The following is a 16588-nucleotide window of genomic DNA, read 5'->3' on the forward strand; positions in this document are numbered from 1 at the left end:
GTCAGCCCAAATGTGTGTCAATGAAACTTTCATGGCATCATTGTCTCGCATTCAGTAGATGTCAACATGCCACAGAAAAGCCGGTCCTGAAAGATTTTATTAGTTCTGAAGTTTTTCATTAGCAGCATATATGTGTGTGTCTGTAAAATCTGTCTGATTCTCCTATTTCCTATGGACAAGAAAACATACATACTTCAGAAATTTCTGGAATGGTCTCAGATGCCTTCTTTAAACATCAGGAAAGTGACAGTAGCTCTCCTGAGCTCTCCCAAAACAACCTATGCACAAACCTTTTATGTTTGAAAAGTAGATTTCCTGCCTTTCTGAAACACAGAGCAAGACCATTTTTCACTTTGGATGTTCAGATGGTGATTTGCCTTAAATCCATCCAAAATCCCATGACTGTTTCCCTCCCTGAGCTGCACTACAGTTTTTTAGTGCACAAATCCAGCTGCAAGGAAAAACAATTCCCTGCCAACCCCAAGCAGACCAACTGCTGAAGGAACCAGAAATTTGGGTTAGTTTATGGTGAGTGAGATGTCTAGCCTGCATGGCTCACATGGCTGTCATCCAGATGAAAGCTTTCATGAGTGCATGAACACACATGTCACCTTCACAACTCAGATGTACCTCCCACAGTTACCAACTCCAAGCATTCAAGTCATAAGACCGGCTAAAAATTAATAAATCGTATTTATGTCTTAATATGTATTTGACTTTATTAAGGAAAAGAGCAGAACCTTCAAATGAAAGAAGCTGCTTAACTGCTGTTGACCTTTTTTGCAGATGTTGCTGTTGGAAAGCACTTCCACCAATCCAGCCCAGCCAGCTAAGCTCCTGCTGAGTTTTCACCAATACAGAAATAGAAAATAATTAGGGCAGACTATTCCCTTCATGCATATGCTGCACAGCTTTTCTAACACTTGCTAAGATTCCATTTGGTTTGTGTTTCCACTGAAAAACAGCAGGAATTGTTTTCCTGTACCTTTCTGCCCTTCCTCTTTATCAACTTTCTGATTTTTAAAAGCTATAAAAGAATGTCCTCAACAAGTATGATTTTGACAATATTTTCTCCAAAAGTACATACAGCTCCACTTCTTTGATGCTAACAGTCAGCCATAAAACTGAGTTAATTTTAGGGATTCTCTTCAAAAACCTTTCAAAATTGCAGAGCCAACACTGGCCCTGATTTCTTCATTTGTCCAATTTCTTCTAACCTAAAGATGCAAGGTTTATTTAGTACTTAAGAAAAGTGAATGTTCACTGTCTTGGAAGAGTCTGATTTAGTAGCTTGTTTCAGCATGAACCACAGTAATGTAATGCTTTTATTCACTGATGAATTTGAGCAGTACAGTGTTAATCACTCTCACTACCGTATGCCACTTGAATAATCAACAAACCCCAATGATACATGTTCCCAGATCCTGTAGAGTGCCGTTTATCACTGACACAGAGCCTGTTTATTCTTGACATGTCTTATTTGTGCAGAATAAGCAGAGAATTTACTGCATAAATAATGTTAGGTGGGTATCATTTAAACCAAAAGAGAACACATTTGAACCTCCTCAGAACCAGATATTTCTGAAAGGGGTAGAAAAGGTGGGAAAGTGGAACTTCAGCGGTGATAATAAAAACACATTTAATTGATTTATAACTTCCAGGAATGAGCTGATGAACTCTTTGGGGCGGTTCCTACAACTTATGTAGGTCATCAGATATCCCCGTGTTGACAGTCGCAATCATGGTTCAGAAGAAAGTCTCTCACACAACCAGTCTCAACTTTTACACTTTGTTGCAGGTTGTTGTTTTTTTTTTTTTGTAATGTCATTTGAATATCTTTGCCCACGTGTGTAAAAATGGTTTTATCCTTTGTACTTTTACTGGAGTTAGGTTCCAGTCTCCAAACTGGTAGAAGCAGGGGAAATCTAGCTCCAGGCTTCTGCCTCCTAGGGATTTAAAATTGCATTTCAAGAAGAAATGATGCAAGATATAATAGTATCTAAATATTGAAAAGCAGCAAGAGATGTTTATGAAGTTTTGGCAAAGTGGAAAAATACAGGTAAATTTAGCCAGTTTTATATGTGAGTGTGAATTATCCTGTCTGGCAACTAAGGTGACCCATCAGACAGAGAATAGCAAAATATGGACAAATATTGAAACAACACATTTTTATCACTAAAACCTCTCTAAGCATCTGATTCAGGCATTGCCTTTAATGATCATAAATCAGGTATTTGGTAATCCCTCAGCATACGTAACTCTCGTATTTCTTTATGTCAAATATTTTCTGAGGTAAAAGCTGGTCCAAAATCTCAAACTTTCTATGCCTGAATCATGTTGTAAGTCTAACAAGGTTATTTGCCTTTAATGAAAATGCAGAACTATGGAAACATGACCAGCCTTTGAAGGGGCAGCACTGAACTTCATAATTTTACTGAAAAGTCCTTCAAATGGTCTTGAAGAAGTCTCTCTACAAGCTCTGCAGCCCAACCTGGGACAAAGTAGTTCATCCTGCCACAGATAAACAACTTTATTTAGAAATTTGAGGGCTATTAAACAAGGTGAATTTCCCTAGTGGATCAGCACAAATTTATTAATCCAGGTGTTACTCTAATTGTGATTCATTGGGGATAGAAACTCTGTTCAATGATCCTCAAACTTCCTCTTCCATTTAGTGCTGTGCTAGAAACGCAGCACTGGGAGCTGCAAGCTGCCTCCAAAATCCTTTATAGTTTTTTATATTTTGCCATTATTTGTACTTAATTGTCTTAGCAATTCTATAACAATGGTTTGTTGCAGCAATTGTGGTTTTAGTTATTAAAAGGTTTTTCACAGTTGGGTTTGCTGCTCTGATATCTTTTACCTTCAGAGTTATATTTATCATTTTTCAGTATAATGTATGTATTTTTATTTTTTTTTTAAGCAGTACTTAAAAAGAGGAAAATCAACAGCTCATCACAAAACAAGACTGGGACAGACCTCAGTCAGAGAACAGACCTCAGTCGGAGCAGACTTTACTATCACAGACAAACATGTGACATTAATCCCACTGCATTTGAAAACTACTTCTCTTATTCCTTCATTTGCGGTGGAAGACTGTTTTAAAAACCCATCCCTACTCTAAGCTTCTTGTCTGACTTCCCAACTAGGACTCTCTTACCACGCTGTTGACTTGCTATAATCTGTATCTTCACCCTTTTAACAGTTTTTTTTTTTCCCGCACTTCTCTGCGGTGACAAAGATGGACAAAGTGGTCACTTTCAAAAGCATCCTAAAATGCCACTTTACAGCTATGAACCTGCAAAACAAAGCCCACAGACTGTGGGACCAGGTATCACAGAACATGATTACTCAGTGTGATATTACTTCATATCTGTGCAGTGATAAAGTGATTAAAAATGTCTTTTTTTTCACGTATGTAGAAAATATTCAAGGCAACAGTGTTCAAGGGAGTAGATAGAGCTGCCTTTCATGTGCATACAGATTTTTAAACTAAAAATAGAGGGGAACACAATGTATATGACAATTCTGCCCCATTGTCATCCCCTGTACAATGCTGCACATAGCTATAGCACCATGGAAACATGAAGCTTGGAAAAGTCCAGTTGGACACAAGCATATCCACAATAGGCTGCAGAAATCAGGCTACTGAGTAAACAGATACATTCATGGTAGTGGCCTTTCTATTGCTCACCATCCATTTACTCCCTAAGCACTGGGTTTAATTCAATTTCCTGAAATCATTAAACAGGGAAATATCTATATCTGGAATGTGTGTGAGGCAAAGAGGGACAGAGATTTAGCACCAATATGTTAAAGATAAGGAACCATCACTTCTTTTAACACCACCTCTCACTCTACTTGAATCTGTCCAGCTCAGCTGCAACTTGCTGCTGTTGAGAATACACTTCCAGATGTAGATGTTTGGAGTCTCCAGTACAATTTTCCCTGGCTCAAATGGGAAGTTTATTTCAGTTATACTTGTCACTCTCAATGATTCATCTACATTGCTTAAATTAGCTCTATAGGAAATTTATTAAGAGTACAGACATACCTACTTAGGTTCAGCTCTACAAATAAAGCAAGGAAAAGAGGCGCTCTCTGGTGAAATAACCACATGATGCTATAAGGTAAAATCTCACATATTAATGCACTTAACTCACTGTGTAATAAGGGACTCCCGTTCTCTGTACTTACAGGTTAACACTTTCAGGTACCAGTTTCCTTCATGTTTCCTTTAAAGTTGTTAATACATCATGAATACACAATAGAGTGAACTCTAATTTAATTCCTGGAAAATTTCCAAAGATATCCCTCCTCACCTTTTCAGCTTACTAGAAAAAAAAATGGTTAGTATGAATTAACAGATTGAAAGTGGCAGACTTAAATTTTATCATAAATTGTATTTGATGGAGTTCATTTTGGTATCACCAAGAAAAGGAAATATGCAATTATTTCTTCTCTAACAACAGCCCTAATCACAAATCATTAAGATTCTCTTGAATCCAATGGGGCACGACATGTTTTCAGAGGTCAAGGATGAATACATTATATTTTGGTGTGGTGGCTGTAGAACAACTGGAAGGAACCAAAACATCCAGGCTAAGATAAGAAACACAAAACATTCATGAAAATTGCCCACGGCCTCCCATAAAAAAACCACAAAGGTAGAGCTAGACAGCAACTGCTAGGTGCAAACTATGTCCAGCTGTGTTTGGTCTTCCACACCAGCCCTGTGTGGATGGAAAAAGTAAGGATGGAAAAAAAACTGTGGAGAAAGTTGCAAGGTGTGACAAGAGGTTTTGTCAACTTTACCCTGGGCTGCATCAAAAGCAGCGTGGCCAGCAGGTCAAGGGAGGTGGTTCTTCCCCTCTACCCTGCTCTTGTGACACCTCACCTGGAGTACTTGTGTCCAGCTCTGGGGTCCCCAGAACAGGAAAGACATGGATATGTCCAAGTGGGTCCAGAGGAGGCCAGAAATGATCACAGGATTGGAATACCTCTCCTATTAAGGCAGGTTGAGAAAGTTGGGGTTGTTCAGCCTGGTAAAGAAAAGGGTCTGGGGGGACCTTAGGGCACCTTCCAGTACTGAAAGGGGGCTGAAAGAAAGCTGGAGAGGGACTTCTGACAAGGGCATGAAGGGATAGGACAAGCACTAATGGTCTTAAACAGAAAGAGGGCAAGTCTAGATTAGACACTAGGATGAAATTCTTTACTGTGAGGGTGGAGAGGCACTGGAACAGCTTGCCCAGAGAATCTGTGAGTGCTCCTTTACTGGAAGCATTCAAGTGCAGGCTGGATGGGGATTTGAGTAACCTGGTCTAGTGGAAGGTGTCCTTGCCTATGGCAGGAGAGTTGGAACTAGGATGATCTTTAATGTTTCTTTCAACCCAAACTTTGCTATGATTTTGTGAAACCACTTGCCTAAAACACATCTGTGATGATGGCTCCACTCAGTCAGCCATTTATCCCAGCAGAGCAGTGGCCTCAGACTCCAGCTGATAACCACTTCTGCTTCATCTCTCATAGTTATCCAAAAGCCAGGACAGGCCAGAGGGCTTTCTTACCTCATTGAAGAATTTGGGGATTTAGAACGATTTGTGAAACACAAAACACTGTTGAGTTCAGCCCACAGCCTTAGACTCCAGCAGATCAGAAAAATAAATTTTTTTTTTTTTTTAAGTTCCTTGTGATTTGATACATGGTTCCCCAAAGTCTAGGAAGAGGAAGATGTTTTCAGAGTAGCTTACAAATTCATATGTAAAATTAGAAAGCCAGAGAGCCTCAACAGAGGTAGAGATAAATAGGGAATGGTTGTGAAAACTGAAAGTATAATGAGACATATGACTTCTTTATAATGCATTTTTGGCTTTTTAATTAATTTTCTTTCATGCAAAACCCAAAAATCCCTATTGCAGATTTTTTTTTAATTGGCAATTTTTGCTGTTTGTATTTCTTTGTACTTGATAAAGAAATGAATAGTCTTTTTATTGGAATCACATTTTAGTTATATCTTTTTATGACATTCCAAAATACGTTTCTAAGCCTGAAACAGCCCACAGAGAGTCAGACATGTGCTTATAGCATACTGCAAGGAAGTCCAAATGAAATTTCTTTATTACCATATTAGTTAGCAAAGAAATTTTCATTCAACTGTTTCCATTTTCCATCATGAAAAATCTCCAGTAAAAAAGTCTTACCCACTTATATCATTCTCTTAAAGTGCAAGTAGTAGAAATTAGGGGCAAATTACCACTTTTCCTTGCCATATTTCCTGTAATCTTCCAGATAATATATGAATGAAGACATTCATTTTGCACACTAGCTAGAAGATGCAGCTTAATTTAATCAAATATTGATGCAAAATTTTAGATATGTGCTACTTTTATCAGTCACATATTTTGCTCCTTTAGAAAGCTACATTAATTTACTAACACTTCAGGATCCTACTAAGGATTCATGCAAGACCAAGGATGGATGGGAAAACCTGCTTTGCCTTCAGCTTAAAGGAAAAAAGTAAAACAAAAGTGGAAGATATTGATCCTGTTTTGAACATTTTTCATGACAGCTAAGACAAAAATTTTGATGCCTGTGAGTGCTATATTAATGATTCACCATAACACACAATTTTTTTGTTAAGCTACTTTAAACTAAAAACTGTTCATTTCCTAATCAAACTTACTATCAGTGCAAAACATTTACAGCTATTTACATCAATAGCTCTATTCAAATCTCAGCTAAATGCACTTTAACATCCTAAAATTTGAGAGCTTCATTAAATATAAATTTAATGTGGGGAGGTTTCCAGATTAATTTCAGATTAATTTGCATACAGGTATTTGTGTAGCTCAAGCAGTATCTTTCCTTTCTGTCATTTCCATCATCTGATGGACGGTGGAAGGAAGAAAACATATAGAGAAGATGTACAGTGATAAAGTAAGTTGAGGAAGATTTAATTACAGACTGTTATTACATATTCTGCCCTGGATGGCACGCAAAAGGTAAGAGAGCAACATAAATTTGCTAACGACTAGAGTGATAGAAGATACTGGAACATCTTAGATAAATAAAGTGGGCAGTTTGAAATAGCAGAGCAAGGTACATGACTATTAATACTACTGCATTCTCTGTTGAAGTTTAAAAATGATTTGACAACATAGGATGTTTTATGCACATCAAATGAATTGAATCTTTACACTAGCAGAGTTAAAAATACATAAGAAATTTCTGAAAGTGGGTTTATGGGTGTCTGAGGGAAATCACCACAGATGGGTATGGGAATTCTGAACTGTTTTGAAAATTGCTAACACTTGCAAAATACTAGCTGAAAGAAAACAGAAAAATATTCTTGCAGCTCCCAGCATAATCATTTATTTATTAGGGACATGGCATTTCTGTTTGTTTCTGGCTTTCATATGTTTCCAATAGAGTGTCTACAGGGAGGAGTTAGAACGAAGTAAGTTGAATATATAATACAGTATGATTCAGAACTAGAATGTTACTAATTATTTGTTTGGGAGGCCAGTAAATCTGATCTCCATATCATGGCTTGCATGTTCCCATTGGCAGCAATAAAACCCAAACTCACCTGTGGGGAAGCTACCTGTGCACCACTTGCCCCCTTGCATGTTCATGCAATGCATCCTGTTAGACTTCTGCCAGGGACTTCATAGCTGGTCTTCTAGAGCTCACTGAGCACTTCACATCCCCACAGCAGGTAAATGGACTTGTTCTTGACATGTGTTGTAAAAGAAATAATAATTGCTTAAAACTAATAAAATTAGTGCTTTGCCCATTGGAGATGTGAAGGTTGGACACCACTTGAGCCTCCCGTACAGAATCTGGGTGTGATGGTGATCCTCCATGCTTGGATGTTACCACTCCTTTCTTCTCTAGCATCTTCAAGATAGGGGCATAAAGTAGAGCAACATTTGCAGCCCAGAGAGCCACAACATCACACACAAGGATATTGCAGACATAATACCAAGGGTGTGGGAGGGAGCTCTCTCAAGAGGAGACAATTTGGTTTGCCCCATAAAAGAAAAGCCAACCACGTGCAACAGGAACAATGGCTCAAAACACCGACTGCCAAGAAAAACACTGTTTTGTTTGGGGGTTACAAGAGAACATCATTAAATAGCTAAAAGAAAATCATTAAATAGCTGGTGCAGTGTGGTAGCTACAGCAAAACAATCTGCTAAAAAAGGAATTCAAGATAAATCATTCTTACCATTGTAGCCTATGAGTTATCTCTCATCATAGCTCACAAAATAAAACATTGTCAATCTGAGTAACGATAAGATAAACAATGAAATCATACCACAATATTGACAAAATGTAAGAGAATCAACAAACTATTAGAATGGGCCTGTTGACTCAAGCAAATGGAATGCAGTAGAACAGCTGTTCACTTTATCCTGCCCATAAAGGAAAACCTTGGTGACTCATTGAGGGCTTTATAAATTACTGGCTTCTTTTTTCCCCTTCCCTGATATAAATAGGATTATTCAGTCCTGTCCCCTGAGTCCAGCCTGCACCTATCTCACCTTGACTTGCCATAGCAAGTGCTGTTAAATACTCCCTACCTTCCACAAGGAATTCAGATAAGAAAATCACTAATCTATTTCCAAGATTGTTAACAGTGAGTTAAGTGATTTAACTTCCACCAACAGGCAAAAAAAGAGCCTAAGAGCTTTTGGGAGCTTTTTCAGCTTCTACATCAAAATGTAAAGAGGTCTGGTGGGAACAGAAACGAGGTTTCGTTGACTGATGCCAGAAAATATTCTTATTTGTGTTTTCAGGAAGATGGTATGGTAATGAGCATGACTTAGGGGAAACTACAGCCCACAGAGTCAATTCTAGATCACTGCAATGATCTCAATCATAATTTTTCCACATTCAGGAACTTGAAATAATTCAGACATTGTAGACCAAAACAGATGCTCAGAGGTACTCCTTAGGGACTATGGACTTTCTAGATTTTTTTGTTTTAGAATTGAGTCACAGCATGGTGCAAAGGCATTTATTTCCTCAACGACTTGCACTTCCTAGAACAAAAAACAAAAAAAAGTTGTTTTTATCATTGTTCTCACTGCTAAAATGATGTTTAATATGCTGTGTATGAAAGCACTCAATCTCTAAGATATTGCATGGCAAAATAGAATATATCTAAATTGTTCCATCTTTACAATTGCAAAAAACTAGTCAAGGTTGGAAAATTGAACTAGAGGAATTCATTTATGTAAGCATGACTGCATTCATTTTTGATGGCTGGTACAGAGAGCACAGTGAAGATCGAGCCCAGAAAAAGGCAAGGACCCAGCCTTACCATTTGAGAACACTGGTTTGAGATTTAGCCCAGCAGCTTGCATGGGGAACTGTGAAGCTGAACCTAACATTTTAAAAGTTAAGGGTTTGGGGAGAAACTAAGAGACAAAAAACCCCACAAAAAATCACTTCCTAGAGCATTGTAACTCATAAAGTAACTGAAAAAGAATAAAATTCTGTCAGTGTAGGACTGAAAAAAAAAATCCTGAAAACTCAAACCAAACACCTCAAACAATTAAAAATTAAAAGCAAAATACTTTTTGTGAATATTTTTGTAGTGTCTCTAACATTTATAGATGTTCTTGTTCAGCATGTGCAAACAATGCACTGATGTGTTAGCTCATGTCCTAAGCTGCTGTAAGGCACAGGTGAGGCTTACAGGTAGCAGGAGCAGCCAGCTGAGTTCTGAAAGATTTGTGTCATCTTCAGAGCTTTGCCCTTCCAGCCATAGCCAGGATCCATTGCTGCCATGAACAGGTCAGACTCGCCAGTCCAAGCTCCTTTTTCCCTGGCAAATAGAGGCCGTTTCCGGCAGGTAATTTCCAGGAGTTGTGGAAGCCAGGCAGGGCTCCACCAGCACCTAGGCTGGGTGGCCGAGCGGCGCGTTGCCAGCGGCCAGCCGGGACCATCCGTCTGGCAGTTGCTAAGAGACAGCACATGCCAACGTGGGTTGAACGGGAGCCAGCTGAAACGACAGGGCTGCAGGATGGAACGGCTCACACCCGGAATACCAACTCCTGGCATCCTTTTACTGAGCTCCCCACTGGCCCCTTAGCGTGGTGGGAGCTGGTTTTGATTGGGGAGGCCTTTCTGTGAGCAGTGGCAACTTTGCCAATTCTCCCCAGTCCTGCTTCATAGCATTTATTGATAATAGCAATGCGTTAATTATAGGAGACTCGTTCACGGACTGTGAATCCAGCAGGAAGGAACACATTGCGGTACAAAATGTTCCTCTCGCACCATCATGCACCCACCCACCCACCTATTTTCCTTCCATTTGAATTACTCTCCACTTCTCTCTCAGTGTTGCCACTTCTCCTTTGTGTTTGCCACGGAGCCAGGGCTAGTCGGATGGCAGAGCAAGGCCTCTAGACGAAAACGTCACGGTCAGCTCCCCGAGAGCTCTCCAAGAGACTGCTGGGAAACAGGCAGCGCAGAGAGACTTCACAAAACTCGAGTTCTTCAGATTTCAGTCTCAAGGCTAGTCCTCAAAGATAAACCAGAGACAGCTTGTTTCAAAAATTTCAGGCATGCCAACAAGAAGTCCACTTGTCTACGCATGTGCTCAGCAGGCACATTGATATTAGCCATAAATACTTGCAGAATAAGCATCAATATCATTCTCTTACAAAGATCTTTCCAACTGCTGCTGATTTTAGCCAAGAGCCTTTCTGAGTTTTTAAGCTCATTCACAAACCTGTGCTAGTACCTACTGCAAAATAGCTTTTTGGAAAGCAAACTGCAACAGTGGAAAAGGAGATAAGTGAAAAAAGTATTTTAAAATTTCTGTATACTATTCGATACATAGTTTACTGATGATCAAAATAACATCTTTGGGATATTTCCCTGCATTAAATTTTGTACAACTGCTATTTTCCTCAAGATGCTATGTGCCCTACTGCAGCAAAAACTTAAAATACACAAAACTTAAATTACTGAGTCTTAAAACAGATATAATAGACCTTTTATTAACAAACTTCTGTTAATATATCTGTATAATCACACAATTCACATGAGACTATCCAAAAATAAGGCTTCCTAGGAGCTAATCTCTCATTCATATACTCAATCTTTTAGATTGTTTAAAAGTCTACAAGACAGAAGTTTAAAGAGCTTTAATAGGCACTTTTGCCAGTGTAATAAAATACCTTTTCCAGGTTGCATATCATCTTATAACATCAAACTTTAAAAATACAGACTAAATGTCCAGGCCTGCAATTCTTTATCAGAACAGAGCCACTGAGATAAAATAAATGTTGCTGTGGCAATGAGACAATGGAACGGACTGTTCAAATCTTATGAAGGTGATTGCTGTAAAAACACATCATTTTCCAACAAGACACAATCTTTCATTCACCCTTGGTTTGGCAACTTCCCCCAGTGGGGAGAGTTATAGACAAATGACAGCGCAATAAGGACACAGTGGCAGCTTTTTTACTGATTTCACTGGTTTTTGTCAGTTTTTGTTACAATGTTAAAATTACTTAAATCTAGGGTTAGTTTTTCTATGAAGCAGACAGGCTATTGACACTGTGTGACATGGGTGACTGGGGGAGATTTTGCATGTCACAATATATTTGTGCTTTGACTGTTCTACCTATAGATAGATCTGTTTTTAAAAGCTTCAGTTTATGCTATGTTCCTGCAGGCCATTTATTTGAGTTGATGAAGCAAATAATGGGGTTTTTTGGCTTTTTTAACACAGATTTTAAGGGGTTGTCAGAGAAGGGCTGATGAGGGGTTAAGAATTTCTCTTTGAAGTTGTACAAAATTACTAATGAGTTGATTTTTTTGATGGGTCTTTTATATTTGGCTGCAGCTGTACAAGAATCAACCACAAAGGGATCTTGATTTTGTTCATCGTTAATTCTAACTCAACAGATGAAGTCTGGCTATCATTGTCACCTTCTCAGTTTGCATCTCTATTATGTGAAGCTCGTGTACTCAATTAACAGTCTGATTAGCAAGTTCTTACATTCTTCAAGTAGCTTGCTTTATTACTGCCAACATATTGAGTCCTTCAAGTAGGATTCAAACCCATAATACTTTTTTGGCTGTGAGGCTGTGACATAATTTATAATCTAACATTTAATACTGAAGCACACAAGGCCAGCAGGGGAACATAGAAATGAACTTAAGAAAGATATTAAGAATCACAAAGATTTAGAGTTATTTCACTTTAAGCTATAGTGAATCAATCTTTTTTTCCTCCTTTGTACAGAAGAAATGCCTAATGAGGTTCTTAGTTTTGCCACTTTTGTTTAAATTATTAAGGTCTTACAGAACCAAAACAGAGCAAGAAAGATCTGATGTTCTGGACTCTGGTGTAAATTTAAATCCTAGTCTGGACTGGACACAGGTATTGATGAGTGCTTCGCTACAAAAAGATGACACAATCTTCTTGGCCCCTCTTTTCCCATCTGAAGCCTGGAATCACTGTTTCAGGAAATCAAACCAAATGGAAACAATGAGGCAGTGGCTGATCTTGACATGGTGTAGATCTTTATTTAAAATTTGCCTGTTCCAGAAATAAGAGTAAATTTCTGAATAGCATTTTGTCAGTATTTAAAACTCACGTCAGGCTTCCCCCTGGAGGAGGTACACTTGGCCAGAGAGAATATGCATGAAAATACTTGAGTTCCTTTTATAATCACATTTAGCACCAGACAGAATCAATAGCAAATGCACAAAAGATGTTTATGATTTTTTAAACCAAATTATCTTACTGCAAACAAACAAAGGAAAAAAAAAAAAAGGGAAAAAAAAAAAAAGAAAGACAAAAGCATGAGAGTGAAATCCATTGCATTTACAACTTAATTTACAATGATGTGTATATGTTTTTCTATACTATATCTAGCAGGTACAAATAGAACTATTCAATCTTTTTTCTCTGATGAGCTGAAACTTTTGCATCTGCTAAATTCCACAAATATTCAGAGGCTCCTGTTAGTTAGATCACTCCTGCAAAATAACACAGAATAAGTGTTAAATGTCTCTCTGTTCACTTTGCAACATCACATCATGCTCCCATAGCACATGATGAGGCTCCTCTGCTACAAGTGACTACAAGTTTAAATTCACAAAATTTTAAATACAACACAGTGAAAGCAGTCCCCTTCCTTCACCCTGTCCTCTGGCACAGGCCATTGAGATATGATGCTAAGCTGGCCCCTGCATGCTTCAGAGGATGCTGATTTCCTTGGAAAAACATGAAATGACAAGCTTTTCTAGAAACATAAAGGTGAAAAGAAATCATAGTTTTTCAAGGAAACACTAGCACTTTTATTGCTGCTTCTAAAGGTTTATATAATACTTTGCACTTGAATAGCACTCTACTCAGTGATCCCAAAATCCTTTGTTGCAGTGTATTTCACTTTGTGACAGTCCAACGAGACAGGCAAATAACACCATCTCCTTTATATAAATTGGTCAGTGAGTCTGAGAAAGTTAAGCACCTAATTCAAAGCCCATTAAGGTAAATGAAAAGACTCCCAACAGGCTTTTGGTCAGTTGTTAATGAGACATCTCAGGTCATACAAAAAATTTGTGACAGAGAGCAGAACTCAAGTGTCCTTATTCCAATTCATGTGTCTTAGGTAGACATCATCCACCTTCCAAATAAAAAAGATTTTTCAAAGGGCAGATTTGTGGCTGTCATAGCATAGTGTCAAACCTGTAAGGTGATATTACACCTATTAAAAAAATAGCTACACAGCAGAAGGTCCCAGGTGGGCAAAGAGGGGTCTCTCAATGAACAGCTATCCAAATCACAGCTCCAGGAAATTAAGGCCATATTTCAGACCAAAGTGACCCAAGTGTGTCCTGACCATTTTTATAAGTACAGGAAATCTTCACCAACTGAAGCATGGAGAAATAAGAGGAGAATAATAATCTGATGGGAGGGGGTAAAGGCAGCATAGCCAGACACTTCTCTGAGATTTCCAGTGACAGAAAAAGAGGCAATGAACACAGATTGAAATGCAATAAATTCTGTTTAAACACATTATTATTTTTAATGTCAGAGTAGTTGAACACTGGCTCAAGTTGCCCAGAGAGGCCCTGGAGTCTCCATCCTTTGAGTTAATTAAAAAACAACTGGACAGAACCCTGAACAACAACAGAGTAGTTGGACGAAATGACCTCCAGAACTAACATTATGATCAAAAAATTCTACAGTACCTAGAGCAGAAGAAATCATCCTGAGCTGCTCAAAGTCTAGGTGTGGTGTACAGTAGCAGAAATCCTTGCAACCCGTCTACAACCACTGTAAGTAGTTTTAAAGAAGAGCTTTCTCCTCTGCTGACCACTGAGGTCTCCATGCAGGTTGCACTGGAGCTCCAGGTCCCACACCCGTGGCCATGAGGCTGCAGTGAGTGCTGGGGAGCATCCAGGGGTACTGCAGTGCTGTAACTGAGAGGCACTGTAGTTGAGAGATCCACCACACCTGCAGCGACAAATGTACTGCTCATGTCCAGCTACGGTGAAATAACTCTCTACTCAGCCATTTTTCATAACATTCAAAATGGGAAACACTTTTTCAAATAACCATTCAAAAGACAGGTAAAGAAATGGTGGTGGATTAGGAGCAGGAAATACCTTATAGTCTGCCTACACTTTACCTGGAAAGGTTTGTCTTTCCTTTTACAAATTCTGAAAAACCTGCTTTTTGATGGCTTTTATCTTCCTGTATATCTCTTTTCTTAGGTTGTCTGCTTCAGAAAAAAATCTTTCCTCCTAGCTTGTGTTCCCTTTATTGAAACTTAACTAGGTACCAGGATCCTAGACAAGTTTATACTTTATTTGTGAAACTTATCTATTTCTTTCTCTTTGAGAGACAGAATCAGTTCATTCTTTTGGGGATACAAATGTCTTTCATGAAACTGTGGAGTTTCTGTAGTGATAAAGCAGTTTGTAGTCACTGCAATGATTCTTAAATCCTCTTCTTATATGTATCCTAATCCTTTCCTTCATGGATCAAACATATCTGTTCAGTAGAAGCAGAATCTTTCCTTTCCTGGAGTGTCTGACCTATGTTTCCTTTTACCAACATGCAGCTCAAAAAAAGTGGTCTTTACCCATGAATGAGCATATCCTATATGATACTGCATAGAACCCATCAAAGAAGTATATAGTTATAAGGAACATATTCCTTAGAAGAGAACTCTGCTGACAGTGTACCTCTGTAGATACTAGGTATATTATTAGGGAGAAATATCTTTACTAAAAATGTAAGTGATTGATATGCTTGCATCTACTTAAAGCTAACTACAACTACACTACAAAACCCAGCTTTTTGAAAGTCATGCCCCCACCTCTCATGTGTGTTTTAGTCACCACAATCCCCTACTGAGTGCTAAAGGTAGAGTTAAGCAACACATTTCCCTGAAATGGCAATGAAGTGCAGCCAAAATAGAGATAATTATTTTAATTAATGGTAATGATTTTAACGGTTGAACATTTTAACTAATTAATTATGATTGATTGCTTGTTACTAATCAGGAATGTGATTCAAAGTTCTAATTGAAAACCTGAGAGCAACATGCACTAAAATATGATATACTTCTGCAGAGAGAGCAGGCATTTATTTTTTATAGGAAACACTTCAAAGTAAAATTCATTTTGACATTTAAGATGGCCAGAAAATAACGTAAATCTCCTTCACAGGAGGCTTTTTACCCTCAGACTCAGGAATCTGAAAATATCATGATAACCAACTTGAAAAAAATGAGATAATCTTTCTGATCTTGTTTGAAATCTGTTTAACCCTCCTGTGTTACATCCCATGTTGTTCCCTGTCAACATGGCATCACACTGTTGTACTTTAATACACGGGGGAGAAGCTAACTGCATAATATTTATTCAGGCTATGAACTCACTGAAGTGGCTTTATAGATCTGAAGCTGCTCTAAGGATCTCAGTGATGCATTTATTGAATTAAGTAGCCCAGCAATCTATTCTCACAGACACATCTCTCACCAACACGCTACTCCTGGCTTCCTCAAGCCTTCATTGAGGACAACAAGGTAGAGTAGACCAGCATCTCTCCTACCAAAAAATCTAACATTGCATCTGTACACATGGTGGCATAGGCAGCACTGTGCCATGTGAGGGGATGCTGTTCCCCAGAGCCATCGGGTGTGTGCCAGGAACCAGGGGCTACAGTTTGCCCTTCCACCAGTGGCCAGGACTCTGGGGCAGCAGTAGGGTTTACAAGAGACCACTGTCTGACCACTGCTAACCAGAAGGCTGGGCTGCTCCCAGAGCAGCTGCTGGACCACCACAAATGACAGCAGAGACAGCTTTCTAGAGATGCCATTAGTCCTGCACACTGGCCACCATCACTGCACAAGGACAGACAGCCCTCCATCTAAATTCTTAGACTGCAAGGAGAGGTAACCTAGTGCCACTGGGAACAGTTTGACATTGTTCATTTCATGTAAAGGCAGCCTACCTCTAAAAGGGGCAGTCCTGCTCATACAGTTATCCTGGCCTCTTTATCTCTTCACTTCTCCCAGCTCTTCATCGCATCTAAACATCCTAT

The sequence above is a fragment of the Poecile atricapillus genome, chromosome 2 (genome assembly GCF_030490865.1).
Source record: "Poecile atricapillus isolate bPoeAtr1 chromosome 2, bPoeAtr1.hap1, whole genome shotgun sequence".
Taxonomy (NCBI): Eukaryota; Metazoa; Chordata; class Aves; order Passeriformes; family Paridae; genus Poecile; species Poecile atricapillus.